The sequence below is a fragment of the Notamacropus eugenii genome, chromosome 1 (genome assembly GCF_028372415.1).
Source record: "Notamacropus eugenii isolate mMacEug1 chromosome 1, mMacEug1.pri_v2, whole genome shotgun sequence".
In the NCBI taxonomy this organism is placed as follows: domain Eukaryota; kingdom Metazoa; phylum Chordata; class Mammalia; order Diprotodontia; family Macropodidae; genus Notamacropus; species Notamacropus eugenii.
Window position 1 is genome coordinate 433,498,890 of NC_092872.1, and position 20,726 is coordinate 433,519,615.

Consider the following 20,726-nt stretch of genomic DNA (forward strand, 5'->3'; position numbering starts at 1 on the left):
CTTCTTTTAAGGTTAAATTCAGGAGGTTCTTTCCCTATGAAATATTGCTGGACACTGTTCCATTGTCTCCTTCTTATCTAAAGGTGATTCTCATAAATTTTTCTTAAAGTTCTACCTGAATCTCTTGTTTTCCTTTATCACACTCTTCTTCTGTGACTCTCTGTCAGGACAAGATGTCTCACTATTTCCATCTTTGTATGTTCAGAATGTATTACGTAAAGTAGGCAAATAGAAGTATTTGTTAAATTAAATTGAGTTGAAAACTACCCATCTGGTCTATACCAAGATTCATTACCTCCAGTTCAATGGCAAAGAAGTAATGGGTGGTGGGAAAAAAAGGGTGTAGACATCTTAGGGTGACTCCTCTCACCATTCCTATAAGAGGGCTGTGACCCATAAATCTAGGATACACTGTGGAGAGGGAAGAAAAGGGTCATGAATAAGAGTTGAGAAAATAGGAGTCACTGAACAAAGATTGTTAAGAAAACTGAGGTTAAGAAAGAGGTGAATGAGGACAAGAGCTCAGAGATTTAGGATAACAGATGAGAAGTTCATTCAGCTTGATTCCATGCAGAAAACTGGAAAGCCTTCCAGGATTCCTTTTTCTTATCCCTAGAAGTGCTCTTTTCACATGCTACTATTTGGTGTTAAGCTTCTTGAGAGAAGGGATTGTGCCATCTTTCTCCTTTGAAGGAGTTCTGTTGAGCTCAAGACAAGTAGCTGAGGGTTGAGGTGAGGTTGGGAGTGTGCATTGCTGAGAGGAAAGCTGGACATAGGAGGAAAAGTTAATTGCCCAGGGTGGTGTCCCCACAATACCTTTGAGTAGTGGCCACTGAAGTAATAGTAGAGAGAAGTCTGATGTTTCATCCCTTGATTACCCGGCAGGGTTTAAGGATGGGAGTGTGAAGGAGACTCCTTTGTCTAAACTTGGTTGCTTGCTGATTATTTCAGGGAAAGTAAGAGCTGAGAATCCAGGGATCCCAGTGCTCAGAGAACTCGCCGAGAATATCTGCTCCTGGTATAGTAGCTACAGGTAAGAGTTTGGGGAAAGTTAGACACCAAAAGAGGATGAGCAGAAGGGAAAAGGGCTCACCAGAGGTGTTCATCCTCCCTAACCACCCCATGAACCTCTCTTAAAAGGTTCAAGACATGTATAGCACCCACCCACCAGTAAAACCATCTCAACAGATGGGCTAAATTTGGTTGCCAATGGGCCTCATACCTGTTGCTGAATAAGGGGAATGTTTAACATTGTAAAGCATGTGAAGAGTTCCCCTAGATGGAACAGGTAGATACAACATCAAACAAGGCATGTTTCTAGTGGAAAGCAATCCCTCTGTTCTTGGATGCTTGAGAATATGTGGGAAATTATGCTTGTTTCATAATTTGTTCTTGGTGTGGACTTAGGTATAATGTTGTAACTAACTGCTATTGATTTTAATTTCATGTGGCATCTGGTATGGCATCAATGGGAGCTGCAGGATTGGGAGTGTGGGGGCTCTTGAGATATGGCTTTGAATAGATGATTGCAGATGACTACAGTCCCACAGACATGGAAGTGTGAGTCTTGAGGAAGGTGATCCTGGTGACACCATAGATCATAGTGCTCCAGGCACATTTGAGGTAGGAGAAAGCCATAATCACTCTAGATTCAGGGAATGAAGGATGGAGAACCCGAGTTGAGAATGTGAAGTCTAGAATGCTTCCTCACAAGAGAGATAGTCTGTGTTAATGAAGGAGGGAAATATAATGTTAAGGTTAGGGAATAGCTCCCAGTCCAGTTTGAATCTTTCAGAAGCCTGAAGGAGAGTAATGGGCAAAAAGGGTTCAAAGGTAAATTGAAACTATGCTATTAGAAGCTTAATGGCACAGTAGACAGAGCTCTGGGCTTAGACTCAACACCTCAACACCTCAATTCTGTATTCAGCCACTTGCTAGCTGTATGACCCTGGGTAGGTTACTTAAAATCTGTTTGCCTCAATTTCCCGAATTGTACAATGAGAATAATAACAGCACCTAGCACCTATGGTTATTGTGTGGATCAAATGAGATGATATTTGCAAGTACCTGCCACATAGTATGTACTAAAAAATGTTATAAAAATTTATAGAAAATTATTTACACTGAAGCATCTGAAATATCAGGTCATAGAGATTGTGTTTTATCCTAGAGACAATGGGAAGGCTTTGATGAGTCTAAAGGTGGGGATGGATCAGGCCATGGTCAGACCTAGATGTTAGTAACATTGTTATAGCTGCATGAAAGGTGGAATTGAGAGGAAGGACCTGGTGGCAGAAAGACCAGCTGGAAGTATTAGAATAGCGAAACTGAAGGAAAACTGAAAACTAGGACTGGGATCATTGTGGGTGTTTGTGTGTTCATCCTTCATTGTTGAAGAAGACCATGCCACCAGAGAAATGATGACATGACTTGCATTTGACTTTGTTTTTGAGTGAAGGGGGGCTGTGCAGGTCACCAGCTTCACTCCTTCTTCAGAGCCATCTGAATCCAGATGACCAGATATTCATCAGGTAATCCAGTGACCATATATTCATCAAGATGACTGGAGATGACCCAGAATGAGGCAATTGGGGTTAAGTGACTTTCCCAAGGTCACACAGCTGGTGAGCATCAAGTGTCTGAGGTGAGATTTGAACTCAGGTCCTTCTGATGCCTGTAGTGGATCAAGAAGGTTGAGATTTGAATGACAACTATGTCAGCCTGCAGTGGCTGCAATGGGTCCAAATGGATGGGAGCGAGCACAATGATGAACACCCAATGTACACTCATTTTCTGTCCTTGGCTATTATAGAATTTTGAGCTGTAAAGAAATGTAGCAATCATTTAGGTCAATCCTCTCCTTCCCCATTACACATGAAGGAACTGAGGCCTAGAGAAGTGCCATAACTTACCGAAGGTCATATGATGTAAGTCATGGGTACATAAATGGGAAATGACATAGTTCTATCCACTGCACCACCTAGCTCCACCTAGGACTGGGATCATGACAGCGAAGAGAAAAGGACAGTTTATGACATGCATTGCAGCATTGGAATGACCAATGTTGTGACTGATAGGAGGGTTGATGGAAAGGCAAGAACAGTCAGTGACGACTCTGGGAGTATGATCCTGGGTAATTAGAAGGATGATTGTGCCCTCTGAATCTCACCAGACTCTTCTCAAGACTTAAGAGAGCAGCTTGTGCTAAAGCTTAGGGACCCAATGAGACAATATGGTAAAGAGAAATCAGGATAGATAGTGCCTAGAGCTCTTGAATGGGGGAGACCTTGTACAGTAGCCAGAGGGCAACTCTTGGACTCAGAGAACACAGAAGTTGAGAGGCTTTATATTACTTCTCCATCTACTATGTAGGCTTCTCTTTTAAATTCAGTATTTATTCTCCAGTAGACAATACTTAGGAAACTAGTTCTACTTAGTTTAATGAATAGTTTTAGGTGCTATGGCAGTAATGCTATCTACCATGGGTAGTTTTAATTAGTTTTTTCTTGGATGGTTTGATATTGTCTTCAGACTAAATTAGTTCAGATTATTAAGCCTTGATATGTTGTCTCAGTTTCCTGGTACCTTAAACACAAAAGCTCAGCCCAAGAGTACACAGGAGGGGGCCTCCCTCTGGCATGACCATTACGCCAGTATGGTAGCTTGACTTGAATGTACCTAGAGAGCTTAAGCACCCTGCTACCCTGTGTCTTTCTAGTATGTGAATGAGAGTACTTTATTGTAATTGGATGCCTAGCCTGCACAGGTTGTAGCTTTAAAACTGATCAAAATGGAGAACCTTTTTCTTTCATGCCTGCTCTTTACTGATGGGTTCAAAAGGTGAAGAATATAGTTTGCTTACAATACCTACATCATAAACAGAAATCATAAGGGGGAAGGAAGTCTTCCTTCCCATGCTGAGGCTAAGAAAAGTGAAATGACTAACCCTAGATGATATGACTTTGGTAAGTGAGATTTCCAGAACTTGAACCCAGGTGTTATTTCAAATCCTAGCTCTTTACACTGGAAAAATAATTTCACTTTATGCAAACTAACAAGTTGGGCTAGATTACCTCTAAATTGCTATCAAATTCTAAGAGTTCTGATCTTCCTCCGTGTCTTCCTTCTTCTCCTCCTTCTTCTTCTCCTCCTCCTCCTTTTCCACCTCCTCCTCCTCTTCCTCCTCATTGCCACTATTGTCCTTTGAGGGATGGTCTTTGACCATGACTCACTGACCTCTGATAACATCAGAAAACCACCTTTTTCTAGGCAAAGAAGTCTGTAATGGCACTGATGAACTTGACAGATAACCTCAGAGTGAATATTACTGGCTGTCAGCAGCACTTGCACAGTGTTCCTGAGGTTCTAGGAAACATTGTCTCTCTTAGGGAAAACATGGGACCAGAGAGCAGGGAGCTCAGTCGCATTTTTAAACTACTTCAGGGCAGTCTCTGGGGAAGAAGCCAGTTGAATTACAGGAGAAATTAATTGTCTGTTTGATGCTTGTTTTCTCCAGGGGACCAGACACCAAAGGGGCAAAGAGTTTGCTGGAAACAGAGTCTTATGATAAATAACTCTCTGTCATTGGATCAACTGGTTTGAAAGCATTTTTTTTCAGTCTTAAACTACTTCATGAAAGAAAACTGGAATTGTCCTTATCATCTCAATATCATGTCATTATCATATCTGGGCAGCTAGGTGGTGCAGTGGATAGAGCATCAGTGCAGGAGTCAGGAGGACCTGAGTTCAAATCTCACCTCAGATACCTGACACTCACCAGCTGTGTGACCTCGGGCAAGTCATTTTACCCCAATTGCCTCATTCTGGGTCATCTCCAGTCATCTTGATGAATATATGGTCACTGGATTCAGATGGCTCTGGAGGAGAAGTGAGGCTGGTGTCCTGCACAGCCCTTCCTCACTTAAAAACAAAGTCAACTGCAAGTCATGTCATCATTTCTCTGATGGCATGGTCTTCTTTGGCAATGAAGGACAAACAGACATTATCATATCTGCAATTGAGCAAGTCACAGCCCAGTTTCTTAACCCTATCCGATTTCTCATGCCTGAGCCTATGTTGATATCATCCTAGTGTCAGGAAATACTAAGAAAATAGAAACTCTTTTAGAAGTGTATTTGTAGTCTTGGTCTACCAGGTTTTTCAGTCTCACAGAACTGCTACAAAGATAAGAGACTCAGAAACTATCTTAGAGTTCACCAATTGGTATTGTTTTGGAAGCTTATGTTTCTGGAGGCTTCTGGGTGAGAGAGAAATCCAGAAATTACATACATTTCATTTACATATAGTACTTCTCCATCTAGAAAAAAGAAGAAGGACTTACAAGAATTTAAAAGTTCCAATAACGAAACCAGAGGGCATACAGGCCATGAGTCATTGCTGGCGGAAAGTGGAACAAATGTCACCACTCTTGTCAGTCTTTTCTGAAGCTCTTGAGATTTTAATAAAACTGAGGTACATAATGGTGAGAGAGTATTGAAAGCAGTTTCTTTATCACAATTTCCTTCAATTGATTTTTTTCTATTAAGGAAGGAAATACTTTGAAATCCTTGCAGTCAGGGTTAGGGGATAGTTTGTGGTGAGTATGATAGATAAGAAAAGTTAAAAATGGGTTTCTGACTATAAGTCATATGGGTGTTGAAATGAGGGAGTTGAAGGAGACAATAGAGAACAGAAGTATGGAGAGAACAAATAATTCTGCCCTCAGAATCCAAACTGAACATGTTTAATCCATATTCCCCATGATGTTTGAAGGCAGCTCTCCTCTGTCCCTCTATGTCTGCTCTTGTCCTTACCAAAATTAACCCTTGTCCCTTATATGGCAAGGATTCCAGCATCCTCCTTACCTTTCTCTAAATCCAGCTTGTCTCCTGCCTTCAAATCTAGACCCCAGTGTGTCCATGTAATCTTGGAATATGGTGCCTGAAATCTTAGTGCACTGTAGATTGAGTTGGGAATTGTGGCTAGAGCAATTCTGGAAAGAAATAGAAACTAGCAATAGAACTCTGTCCTGAAAGTAATTAACTGGGAATATCCTTTGACCCAGTCACACCACTGACTACCTGGTCTAAATCGTCAAAGAGATCAAAGAAAACGGAAAAGAATCTCTATATGTACAAAACTCTAGCAGTTCTTTTTGTTGTAGAAAAGAACTGGAAACTGAGGGGGTAACCATCAGTGAGAGATTGACTGAAGAACTTATGGTACATGAATGTAAGAGAGTATTATTGTGTTGTAAGAAATGCTGAAATGGATGTTTCCAGAGAAACTTGGAATGCCCCTATGAATTGATGCAGAATTTGAAAACTTCAGGCTCTCAGACTGGACCATTGCCCAAGGGAAAGCCATAGAGATACAGAGATACAGATCTGTTACACCAGAGACTCTTCCTTTTCTTTCTTCATTCCTTTAGACTTACTCATAAATCCCTCCCTATTCCCAGCAGAATGAGAAGAATGCTTTATGCAGTAAGGACCACATAATCCAAACAAACAACTTTGAAAGCTTTAAATGCTCTGATCAGTTCCTTAAGTGATCATGATTCCAGGGGACTCAGTGGAACATGTTATTCATCTCATGTCACAGGGATGATGGAGATTAAGACATATATTTTTGGACAATACCAATAAGGGAATTATTTTGGCTTGACGTTGCATTTTTGTCATAAATATTTTCTTCCTTCCCTCTCTTTATTATGTTAGGGGTGAGTGGCAAGAGATAGCATATTTTTTTTTACTTAAAAATTAGTTCAATTTGAAAAATATAGAATGTGGTGCCAAAGATTGAAATTCATGTAACAAAAGTAGTCTGACCAGAACAGAGGGCTCTAGCAATGCTTTTTTGCTTGGTTTGGACATGATGCTTCTATTAATATAGCCCAAGATCATGTTACATGTGCCACATTATTGTGGGTTTTTTTGTTTGTTGAAGACTCTTCCCATTGTAAGAATCATCTTTGATTAGAGAACATGAGTCAAGTTGGTAAGATTCTGCTCACTGTCTTTAATCCAAGAGATTCTAAGATCTCTAGAGATAATTCCAGTTGTGATGATTTTTAAAACAATGGGGTCCCCAGATCAGGCCCTTGCACAAGGACAATCCAAAGAGACACAGAGAGGCAGAGTTCCTCTTAGATCAGAGATTCTTCATTTTCTTTTCTTATTCCTTTCTGTTGACTCAGAAATCCTACCAAGTACCTATTCCAAGACTGGAGGTAGTAGTAAAGTCTCAGGCATCTAATGCTTTAATGAGTGAACAGAATATTTATAACAAAGCAGAAAAAATTTTAAAAAATTGTAAAGAGGCAAATTTGATCTTAAAAGATATCAGAAATGATGGGAAGGGACCCATAACTGGAATATTGCATGGCAATGGTACATCTTACTGAACAACAGACCCTTTGAAAGTAGAAGTGGTCTTATTTTTCTATCCTTGTGCCCCTAGTCTTTAGAATAATAACTGGAATAAAGTAGGGACTCAGTAAATGCCTAATGATTTATTGATCAGCAATAAACAGAATCAATACTAAGTATTAGGTTATTATTCAGTTGATGGTACAACTAGAAATAAATCTTGATAACTTAGCAAGTTCTAAAATGAGGCATTTCTTTAGAAACTTGTGTTTCTAATGTTCTTCAATTTAAATGGCATTTTCATTGAGTATTTGGGTCTTGATGTGATTTGATTGGATCAATTTATTTTCGTAAATAAACTTCCCTTTGGACTAGGCCCTAGGAAATTGAGTAAATAAAGCAGTTCATAGAACTGGAGAAATGACAGAGAGCTGAGAACAGAGATAGGTACTGAGGTATAAAATGTGTCTCTCATGGGGTGTGGAAATATAACCTACACTACAAGAAAATAGAGGGGAAGGAGATAAGAGAAGGGAGAGGTATGACAGAAAGGAGGGCAGATTGGGGGAAGCGGTAATCAGAATGCATGCTGTCTTGGGGTGGGAGGAGGAGGAAGATGGGGAGAAAATTTGGAACTCAAAATCTTGTGGAAGTGAATGTTGAAAACAACAAAATAAATAAATTTTTAAAAATGTGTCTCTCCAAACAGTTGATCAGGAACATAATAATCATTATGATAAAAACAGTAATAACAACAGCTAATTATAAATATTATATTATGTTCAGTAGTTTACATCATGCTCAACTGCAGATGACCACATCTGGTATTTTCTTGGGAAAGATACTGGAGTAGTTTATTATTTCCCTCTCAGGCTCATTTAAGGTGCGGAACTGATGACGAAGAGGAACTTTATGATACCTTATGACTGTCTCATTCAAAAGTGGTATTTCATTTTCTTTTACTCCAAGACTGAATTTTGATTCAGTGCCAATGTTACTGTGGAGATACTCACAGGAGATGGAAGTAAACCAAGAATGTGATTGTGAGAACCTCTTTTTTAGTATTGATATTACAGGTCTTTGGGAGATGATCAAAGGCACTTGGGATGCACTGTGACAAAAATCTAAGGTGAACAACTTAATGTAGAGGCACATAGTGGCCAGATTATATACTCTAGTCTGTTCTAGATTACTTAATTAATTAGCTTAAAAGTATAGTATTGAGCAGCTTTTCTACAGGCTTACAGAAACCATGACATGAACTTGACGAGGGCCATTATTGCTATAATATATCAAGTGACTCCTTGGATGTCCCAAGAATGCCTGCAAATCTTGTTCCACTGTCAAATGATGGAGATGATGAGAAAGAGCAAAGAGAACAAGAGTAAGAAGAATAAGAAAAAGATGACAATGACAAGAACCAGGAAAAAATGGAAAAAAAGGTAAGGGAAGAAGAACAAGAATGACAGCAGGAAAAACAAGGGTGAGAAGTAAGAACAAGCAGAAGAACAGGAATGAAAATTAGATGAACAAGCACCAGAATCACGCAGAGAAGAAGGAGGATGAGGAGTCAAGATGAGAAAGAGGAAGAAGAAGAGGAAGGACAACAATGATGATGGCAGAAAAGAGAAGGAAGAAGGGAGTCTCAGGTCACCCCATGGGAACAACACTAACTAATCTTACTGTTTATAACCTATGTACTTCTTTCTTTACCTACTGGGAAAGAACAGAGATAAAAACTTCAAGAAACAGAGTCTGTGCCCTGTTGTGCCCTGAAGCTTGGGTCAATCCAGAGCGGCCAAGCTCAGCCTGGTATCTGCCATACCCTTGCCCTCCTGTTCAAGTCACTAGCCTCAGAGGAAATCAAGGGAATTGGGACAAGGTGTTATGGGCCAGTAGCATGGGGGAGGAAACTGTATTCCATCCTGGGCCAGTACCCTGACTGGAAGCAGGAGAAAGTTGAGAATGAGGAACTGGAGCAGAGGAGCTCTTGAAGAAGAGGTTGTCCCCTGAGGCTGTGGGAGAAAATAGTAGAGAGCAGTGTTTAGTTAGGACTAATCTTTAATGATCCTCACTTTACAATCCCCCCACTATCTGACTCTGATTTTCCCCTGCTCTCTTCATGCCCAATCTCTCCACTAGAATTTCTCTCCTGAAAATTTAGGAGACATTGTGAGGATCCTAGGAGGCTGTTCAGTGATGCAGGAGCCTGTAGATAAAATGTCCTAATGGTTTTCCATCTCTTCCTACCTCAGTTCCAAAAAACCCCAAGAATGGTGGAGAGGTCATATGTACTGTCCTGTCAGTCCAACAGTGACTGGGACTTGGGATCACCTTCTTTGAACCTTGACCTTGTTGCTCACTAATCAGAAACATCATCTCAACTGTTGTCTTCCACTTTCTGTGGACAAAGAACATGGAAACAATGAGCAACAATAGAACTTTGAGTCCCAGGAAGAAAATCACAAAGAGCTGTGCAGAAACTGCTGAGCCTAAAGGTCAAAGGGACAAAGGGAAACATCAACTGAGAGCTTGGCAGAGGGAATATGTGAGCCATTGATGGTAGGTAGACCTTGGGTATCAACTTTCCCCCTATGAGGCTAAGTATGTCCAATCCAGTCTATGGTTTCTAAGATCTTCTGTTTCCTGTGAGTATTAATGACTGCTTGGAGTTCCCCAGGATTATTTCTAGGGCCAAACCTATGGCAGAAACTACAAAGAAAAGATTGGTTTTGCTTCCATGTTTTGACAACAGATAAGGTCCTGAGCTGACATAATAACTCTTTCTCATAAAAAGAAGTTTGCCCTCCGCCATTTCTCAACTTAAAGACTTTACAGACAGGACAGTTTTCCTCAAATCTGATAACTGGTCATGGAAATTTAGGAAAAAAATCCCTTATAAGCTTGACTTTTTCCTCCCACCTGAGTCTTTAGCTGTGATAGATTTTTTCCTACGCTTTCATGCATCCTCCAGTGGATGAATACAGTGATCAGTTTCTAATATCCCCAAATTTTTATTTCATAAGATAATAGTATATAATATTATAGATAAAATATAATATATGATATAATAAATAATAATAATATAAAGTAATTTCCTCATTCTGGTAAATTACAATATATTGACAAGGCTTTAATGTGCCTCCTTTTATTATTTAATAAGCAAGTCCCCTCTCACAGATGTATCTATGGAATCTCTCTGAGCACTTGCAGTATCTTAATTGCTCAAATCAGGAGGCACTCCTTTTTTTTTAAAATATATTTTATTTTTTCCCTGGTTACGTGCTACAATGATTTTTTAACATTTTTTAGTAACATTTTGAGTTCCAAATTCTCTCCCTCTCTCCTTCCCTCCTCTCCCTTAACCCTGAGATGCTAAGCAATCATATATAGGTTATACAAGTACAATGTTGTCAAACATTTCCATATCAGTCATTTTGTGCAAGCAAATTTGAATGAAATAAAAAGGACGAAACAGAGAAAGTGAAAAATACCATGCTTCGGTCAATATTCAAACCAAAATCAGTCCCTTCTTTTGGAGTCAGATAATATACTTATTCATTAGTCCTTTGTGATTATCTGGATTCATTGTATTTCTGAGAATAACCGAGTCATTCATAGTTTTTCATTGTTCAATATTCCTCTCACTGTGTACAATGTTCTCCTAGTTCTGCTCACTTCACTTTGCATCAGTTCATGTAAGTATCTGCAGGTTTTTTCTGAAATCATCCTGCTTGTCGTTTCTTATAGTACCATAATATTCCACCACATTCATATATCACAGCTTGTGTAGCCATTCTCTAATTGATGGGAATCCTTTTAATCACAAATTCTTTGTCACCATAAAAAGAACTGCTATTGTACAAATGGGACCTTTGACTGTTCACATCAATAAAATAGAAAAAGAACAAATCAGTGAATTGAGTATACAAGTAAAAAAAGTAGGAAAGGAACAAATTATAAATCTCCAAGTAAATACCAGATTGGAGAATACTTAGAGAATACATGTGGATAGGCACAGAGGAAAAGAGCATGTGTATTCAGAGGGCACATGGAGGGTACCAGCTTGTGGAACAATGGAATAGAGAAGCTGGGTGATATCTTTTCTTACTTTTCTTGGCAATTATTTCCCTGCTAGCTATTGTTGATCTGTTCTTGCCAGTCAAGAGGTCATTCTCCTTGGCAGAGAGAATAGGAACAAAGTAGGAATCAGATAATTCTACTGCTTTCTCTTTTATCCATCAGCATTTTTCTGTCTTTGCTAAGCAGGGATCCCCTGACATCCTTGATCCTTTTCTTTCCCAACATAGATAAAAAACCAAACCTTCATTTATATTGACCTTAGTTTTTCTTAGCAGCCTCAACTCCTTTTGAGTTTTGATATTCCCAACACTGTTCTTACAGAAATCATGCCATGCTTTTCCATTCATCCTCTTCTATCCAGAATTATTTCCATCTTTCTTGTCGGGTATTCAAAAAATTTGGCATCAACGTGTGAACCCCAAGAACAGAGGACAACCAGATTGTTAAGGAGGGTGACTGTCCCAGGTTAGAAAAAACATTTCAAAGCTCTACTGCCTATCAGTAGCAGGTTCCTGGCCTTGAGTAGTCCCTGAAAATCTAGCCTACATAAGACAGCATGAATCAATCTTTTTTTTTTTTTTTTTTAAAGAATCAAAGACTGGAATCCAATTTGGGCTTTTCTATTTACTAGGTATGTGAATATGAATGAATCATTTCACTTTTTAAAATAAGATGGACTTGTAATTCCTGCTTTATTTAAAATTTAGAAATCTCAGAAATGAGGTAGGGAGCACATGAAATCCTGAGTTTAAAGAAATTCATAAGCTAGAAAGCTCCATGTTCATTTGTGAAAGAGAAGTATTGTAGTCATTATCATGCTGGGTCAGGTGAACTGTTCTTTAGATGGAGCCTGAGCTCCATCTGAGCTCAGAACCCCCTCTGTACAAAGTCAAATAGAAGCTCAATTCTCTTATTGGGACCAGAGATAAACTCATCTGGGTATATCTGAGCCCCATGCATGCATGGGAAAAGTTGAAGCTCTCAGTGTCTCATTCGTAGGAGACTGGGACACCTGACAGTTGAAAACAGTGTCTTCTTTTTGCACAGACAGGGGAAGCATTCAAGGCTGTACGTGCCATCCTTGTTCTAAGTGGGTCTCCAACAATGATACCATTCACCAACAAGGTGACATTTAAATGGTTGGGATAGAACTTCATCATAGAGCAGGTAGCTACCATCCAGTTTGAGGAGAATGACAGACTGGAAACACCAATTTCTAGTGGAATTATAAGAATATAAGGAAAAGTTAGCATAGCAAAGACCAGACTCCAACCTTTGGCTGATAGCAAAGGTGGAGGGGAGTAAACAGGAAGCAATATCTTGGCAAAAGTGTCAATAATCACTTCTTCTTGGGAGCAGGTGCTCCTAGGTCCCTCCACTCTGAATAATTCCTAATATAAGGGAAATTAATTGTTTTTTCTCCGTTGAAAGCTCCTTGATTGCAGGAACTATTTTACTTCTGTGTGTGGGGCCCCTGCAAGGAAGTTGAGTGCCTTGCACATAGAGGTATGCTTATTATAGGAAGAAGTTATTTCATCTGTGCAGGTTTCCACCAAAACAGATTGCACCAGTATGGGTCACCCTGAGAGCTGGCTGAGGCACATACATTGAAGAGATGGGACTTTCCATCACTAGTATCACAAGCAGAATTTAAGTCAGACCTGTCTGAGTCCAAAGTCAACACTCTGTCTGCCACATAATGGTGTCTCTGTGCTTTGCACAGTTTTGTTGGTGGTGTTATCTGTGGGTGGTAAAGGAGGTCTGGACCTGTAATTGACTAATATACTGTAGGTACTTAACAAGTGTTTATGAATCTATTTCACTCCAATCCACTGAGGTTGAATTCTCCTCTCTCTTATCGACTTACATCCTGAAACTCAGATCTTATAGAGGTGGTGATGGTAGGCAGAGTGTCTTCCTCTCCTGGAGGAGAGAGTGTGAGGTGTATTGCATAGTCAGGAAGAACTGGATTCAATTCTGTCTTTGACATATACTGACTATGAGTTGACTGTGACCTGGGGTGAGTCATTTAATCTTTCAGTGCCTCAGACAAATATCTAAAACTCTGAGTTTTCCATATGAACCTGTATCTGCTGCATGGTGGAGGATCTGACCAGCAATACCACCGTAGTACCAGACCAGGGGCACAAAGAGTCCTCTCTCCCTAGTGTAGTCTCCATTACCTGGTTCCCCTAACTCTAACAAAAGGCGCATACATTGGAGCTGAAGGAACTTCCCTCTTTGGGAAAAAGAGAGGAGAGAAATACATTTCCTGACATTGCACTAGACTATTTAAGATTTAAGGAAGGTAGAACTAACTCATGCTCACAGGGAACTGGCCTACTTATGGCTTTATACAAGAGAAATGATAAAGAGAGAATATGTTTCAGTCCATAAACCAGTCACCCTCGCTTCTTTTTATCATAATGAGAGGTTTAGCTTGTAACTGTTCAGCTCTGATTCTGGACCTCTGATTCTCCAGCCTGGTGGCCCGCTAGTTTTATGCTCAGTTGTAAGCAAAAGCTATTTGCACATACACTCATCCAGGGCAATGCAAGAACAGGTACATCTGAACACCTAAATGAAGATTCAGCAGAGCAAGATGCAAACCATGTTGGGGACATTTCCTTTGGTGCTCATTGCAGTCATTCCTGTTGTTTCTGTCTATATGTTTCATTATTCCCTCAGGGCAGGAGCTCCTAAACATTTTGGGTCTCAAACCTCTTGATTTTCAGGACTTCCCCAATCATTTATTCAATATAAAAAGCAATTGACATCTAGAGTTTATAATGAATGTGCCCAAAAGAAATAAAACAAAGAGACTTGTGAATTACAACAGGATATTATGGTTCTTTTTAAAAATTTTTATTTATTTACTTTTAGTTTTTCAACATTCACTTCCACAAGATTTTGAATTCCAAATATTCTCCCCATTTTTCCCCTCCTCCCACTACAAAACACCTTGAATTCTAATTACACCTTCCCCCCATCTGCCCTCCCTTCTATCACATCCCTTCCTTCCCTTATCCCCATCTCCTCTATTTTCTTGTAGGGCAAGATAGATTTCTGTCCCCTATTACCTGTATTTCTTATTTTTCAGTTGCATGTAAAAGCAATTTTTAACATTCATTTTTAAAACTTTGAGTTCCAGCTTCTCTCCCTTCCTCCCTCCCCATCCATCCCCCTGAGAAGGCAAGCAATTCAATATATGTTATACATGTGTAGTTATGCAAAAGACTTCTATAAAAGTCATATTGTGAAAGACTAACTATATTTCCCTTCATCCTATCCTGCCCCCATTTATTCTATTCTCTCTTTAGACCTTGTCCCTTGCCAAAAATGTTTACTTCTAATTACTCCCTCCTCCCACTTGTCCTCCCTTCTATCATCCCCTCCACATCACTTTTCCACTTCTCCCCTGCTTTCCTATAGTGTAAGACAGATTTTCATACCAAATTGAGTGTGCATGTTATTCCCTCCTTAAGCCAAATGTGATGAGAGTAAGCTTCACTTTTTCCCTCTCACCTTCTTCCTTTTCCCCTCCATTGAAAAAGCCTTTTCTTGGCTATTTCATGAGGGATAATTTGCCCCATTCCATTTCTCTCTTTCTCCTCCAAATATATTTCTCTCTCACCCCTTACTTTTATCTTTTTTAGTTATCATCCCTTTCTATTCAACTCACCCTGTGCCCTCTGTCTGTATGTATATAATCCCTCCAACTACCCAGATACTGAGAAAAGTCTTAAGAGTTACAATATTATCTTTCCATGTAGGAATGTAAACAGTTCAACTTTAGTAAGTCCCTTATAATTTTTATTTCCTGTTTACCTTTTTATGTTTCTCTTGATTCTTGTGGTTGAAAGTCAAATTTTCTATTCAGCTCTGGTCTTTTCATCAAGTGTCTGAAAGCCCTCTATTTCATTGAATGATCATTTTTTTCTCCTGAAGTATTATACTCAGTTTTGCTGGGTAGGTGATTCTTGGTTTTAATCCTAGCTCCTTTGACTTCTGGAATATCATATTTCAAGCCCTTCTAATCCCTTAATGTAGAAGCTGCTAGATCTTGTGTTATCCTGATTGTATTTTTACAATATTCAAATTGTTTCTTTCTGGCTGCTTGCAATACTTTCTCCTTGACCTGGGAACTCTGGAATTTGGCTACAATATTCCTAGGAGTTTTTCTTTTCAGATTTCTTTCAGGAGGATTCTTTCAATATTTATTTTACCCTCTGGTTCTAGAATATCAGGGCAGTTTTTCTTGATAATTTCATGAAAGATGATGCCAAGGCTCTTTTTTTGATCATAGATTTCAGGTAGTCCCATAATTTTTAAATTGTCTCTTCTGGATCTATTTTCCAGGTCAGTTGTTTTTCCAGTGAGATGTTTCATATTGTCTGTTGTCTTTTCATTCCTTTGGTTTTGTTTCATAATTTCTTGATTTTTCATAAAATCATTAGCTTCCATCTGCTCCATTCTAATCTTCAAGGAATTATTTTCTTCAGTGACCTTTTGGACTTCCTTTTCCATCTGGCGAATTCTGTTTTTTAGGGCATTCTTCTCCTCATTGGCTTTTTGGATCTCTTTTGCCATTTGGGTTAGTCTATTTCTTAAAGTTTTATTTTCTTCAGCATTTTTTCGGGTCTCCTTTAGCAAGCAGTTGACTCGTTTTCCATGATTTTCTTGCATCTCTCTCATTTCTCTTCCCAATTTTTGCTCTACTTCTCTCACTTGATGCTCAAAATCCTTTTTGAGCTCTTCCACAGCCTGAGACCTACTATTATTTTTCTTGGAGGCTTTTGAGGAAGTTGCTTTGACTTTGTTTTCTTCTATTTGCATGCTTTGATCTTCCTTGTCACCAAAGTAAGATTTTATAGTCTAATTCTTTTTCCAGTTTTTGCTCATTTCCCCAGCCATTTACTTGACTTTTGAGCTCTATGTCAAGGTAGTTCACTGCTTCCAGTATGGGTAGGGGGTGTACTGTCAGCTGCTTTATCCCCACCACAATCTGTGAGCCTAGAGCTTCCAAAACAGTCGATGTCTCTGCACCTGCTGCTGCTGTGGCTGCTGCAGGTTCCTTTGGCCCTCCACCTTCTGCTGCTCTGGGTCTGGGGCCGGACCACTCCACTCTCTCACACTGGTCCCACAGGCTTTTCCACTGACCTTCCAATTTGTCCTTAGTGTTTTGGGGTCCTGATGTCTGGAAACTGCCACAGGTGTGAGAGATTCAGTCTCTCCAAGACCTGCTCAGGTCCTATCTGTGCAGTGTGGTGCACACTGGACTGAGCCTTGCCCCCACTGTGGTGCAATAAACACTTCCTGGCAATCTTTCAGGCTTTCTTGGGCTGGAGATTTGCTTCACTTTGTCATTCTGTGGGTTCTGCAGCTCTAGAATTTATTTAGAGCCATTTTATACAGGTATTTGGCTGGGCTTGGGGGCAGCACTCTAGAACGTGCATATTGTTACTCTGCCATCTTGGCTCTAGCCCCTGGAGTTAAGTTTCTTGCCCAGGGTCACACAGCTAGCAAGTGTCAAGTGTCTGAGGCTAGATTTGAACCCAGGTCCTCTTGACTCCAGGGCTAATGCCTTTCTTTTACTTGTATTTGTAAACCCCGTGGTTAACCCTGTGCCTGGCACACATTAAGTTCTAAATAAATCCTTGTTAACTGCCGGTATAGTGGAACATGTCTACAATCCCTACTGCTGAGGGAGGCTGAGGCTGGTGGATCCCTTGGGTTCATGGGGTTTGAACTACAGGAGGGTGAAAACCAATCAGTTGTTCACACTGAGTCTGGCACAAATCTGATGAGCCCTCAGCAACAGAGGAGGCCACCAGTCTGGTCAAAATGGGTCAGCTTGGAAAAAAAGGAGTAGATGTCAGCTTTCATGTTAATCATTTGGAATCTGGACCATGAGTGGCCTCTGCACTTCCAGCCTGAGATAGAGAGACAAACTTTCAAAGCAAAACAATATAAAAAACCTCAATCTTGTTGACTTGACCCTGCAGTAAATCTCTCAAACTCTCTTGGCCTCAGCTTCCTCATCTGTGAAATGGGGATGAAAATAACACCTACCTCACTATAACGTGAGGATCAACTGAAATAACATGTGCAAAGTGATTGACAAACCTTTAAACTTTATATAAAACCTATCTATCATTACTAGGAAGATGAAGGGCCTTTGAGTACTTCATCTATCCTCCTCTGCCCTCTGTCCTCCCTGTTCCCTTTTGAACTCTGCTCGTTCCCCACCATTCTCCTATGAACAAACCTTTCTTTACTCTAGTCTTCTCCTTTTCATGTTCTGCACCATGTAGCATGCATGAATGTCTGATTTCCTAGAAAAGACCACAGCCTTAGACAACCTCCGTGATATTTTGTCCTGATTCTTTCACATTCTTTGACACACAGGCTCAGGAGGAGTTGGCATCCTGCTTGTAGCTCACTCTCTTTCAGATCTACTCTCTGTCATCATGGTGCAGCAGCTTCTCTTCTATTTAAGTTCAATCCAAGTGTCCATGTCACAATGTCTATACCCCTTTTCATGTGATCTACGGACATCCAAGTCATTCTCCCTCCTTTCTGAAACTTGGTTCACAGCCATTCTCTCCAACCCAACTCATGCTTTCATACTCAGGGACTTTAAAGTACATGTTAACGTCCCCTCCAACATCATGATCTATCAGTTAGTCAACATTCAAAATTTCCATGACCTACTAATTCTTTTCTTTCATTTCTTTTTTTTTCTGATTTTTTTTCCTATCCACACTCCCACATTGATGATTGTACTTCAGAGCCTGACACCACCCATAAGTCTACCAACATCAACATTTTGAACTCTATTTCTCTGATCATAAGCTCCTGTTCTTCAATCTCTCCCTCTATTTCACTTTTAAATCTGTTCTTTATCTTCATTCTAATCTCAAATTCCTCTACTCCCTCTATTCCTACTGTTGCTCTCCATTGCTCAGATTTTACCTTTCTTCTTGTAGTCATTAACCCCTTATCTGATTGCCAGTCAAAGTGAGGCCAGGAGAGGGCCTTGCTAACAACAGGGTAGAAAATGCCAGTTGTAGGAGCCTTAGTCCCACATGGATCCCAGGTTCACATTTCCATGCAAGAAGAGAAAAGTCCCCAATCCACAGTTCCTGGATCTTCATCTGGGTCTTCAACAGCTGACCTTTGGGGGGAGGAGGCATTGAACATCATTTGGAAAACATGTGGAATCATCTAACTTTCTATGATGGATTGCAGGAAGTACATATATAGGATTAGAGTAAACTGAATTTGCATTTCCTAGAATTCCTGCATTCAGAGTACCATATATAACATCTATGGATGCTCTGAGTCTCTTAGAAAGTCCTAGTACAAAACCCTACAGCACATGTTTTGTTTTACATATATATGCATGTATATACATATATATACACACACTACATACATATATGCACATAATATGTGTGTGTGATGTTTTCTAACCTTTATAGTCAAAAGAAAAATACTGTTCAAAATATCCAAGCATGTCCATCTTCGTGGTTGAAGTCATCTCCTTGATATCAAGGTCACTTGATTAGAATTCAGTGAAATAGAATATGTTCAGAGAAGTGCTGAAATTTCTGGTAGTGCTGGGGCTCAGATATGACTTTGATTGGCAAAATCTAAACTAATCATCATCCCTAGACTTAGTGAGAGGAAGTAGGAGATTTGAAAGCTGTGGACTCCTTGAGAACCATAAAGCATTTGGACCTCCTTGAGCACTTCTGTTCTTTAGGGTGAAGCACCTTAATTACAAAGTAATTAAGTACAGGAGTATGGGATTCCTATTTCTTACCTTTCTTTTGAATAGGCTCATGTAGTTGTAACAACATTTTATGGATAAATATGTACTTTCTAACTTCTCATATAACTATTTGACATCATACTTATGTTGTCTAAAGCAGATGAAGTCAGGGAAAGAAGGAAAAGAGAGAGCCAACAGTAGACTAGGAAACAAGTTACATTGAAGCATTAATTAGCATTCCACTGTCGTTGGTCTCTGATCCCAGGAATATACAAAATCAGGAAGATTCCTCACTGGCTCAGGTGACCTTCAGATGGCATAAAGAAGCAAAGAGTCTAGAAGAAAGATTCCAAAAGCAGCAAAAATGTTATGGGATGAAAAGTACCAATCTTCTCCATGCTAGGATATCAGTGCCTTGGGCTGGGATTTAGTGACCAGTGAAAGTTAAAAATAATGAAAGGTGAAACTTTGGAGGGGAAAGGCTAAGTTTCTTTGGATACCTCTAAGGAGAGCCAGTAACTTGGAAGCTGGTCTATAGTCAAGGAGTCCTAAGACCCAAGGCTGGGTCTTTCATACCTGCCTAGATTTATTGTACCTTGTCCTGAAGCCAGAACCTTCCCTGTCCTACTACTTTCCTTCCTCAGCCTCATGAAAAGACTCAAAAAGAAGGGTCCTTCATCAAAACCCTCTGGTCAACAACTATCAAAAAATCAAAATGGATAGTTTTTCAAAGAATTTCATTTCAGATCCGGGAAGCTTTGGTCAGGTAGGGGTGAGCACAGGGGGGCCAGGCTGGACAAACAAAAAATCATCAGAGGCCTCTCCTAGAGGCTCTCTGTCACTGTGTTCTGTACATACTGTCACATCCCATGTGGAATCTGTGAGTGTCATACTGAGTATGGTGGGCCAGCAAACCCGCTGTTTATGGTGTATTGTAAAGTCAAAATTCTGTGAGCACTAGGATGCGAGTTGAAGCGTTTCATACGAATATCAATGTATGTAAATAAAACTTTCCCCAGCACTGTGGCTGACCGCACTCTTTTATACTTTTAGTATGAAACTCAGAACTTTGGTAGTACTACATATATATATATAATATATATATTTTATATATAATATATGTATATATACACACACATATGTATATGTATATATATGTGTGTGTGTGTGTATATATGTGTGTATGTGTGTGTATGTGTTTCTCAAGCATCTTTCAGGTCTTTGTGTGTGGCTTACTTAAAACCCTGTTGTAAAAACTACCATGTAGGTGGCAGTCTCTCACATCTCAGATGTGGAAAGTATAATTTTATATTTTCAAATAAATAAGTTTTTGAAAGATTTCCAACCTTTCCTGTGGTCTATCAATCATTGTGTTTGACAAAAAAAAAATAAAATAAAGTGTTTTGAAAAAATAAAGATTCAAGAGAGGCCTCTCTGGGTAGAGTCCTGAGCCTGGGATCTTTAGCAGGACAGGGACAGAAGTCCCAGAACTCTAT

The 20,726-nt window shown here is 39.7% G+C and overlaps 1 pseudogene; it reads right to left on the reverse strand.

Annotated features, from left to right (window-relative positions):
* Positions 1–874: 874 nt before the first annotated feature.
* LOC140518146 (signal-regulatory protein beta-1-like) overlaps positions 875–20,726 on the reverse strand; it is a 51,189-nt pseudogene continuing 31,337 nt past the window's right edge.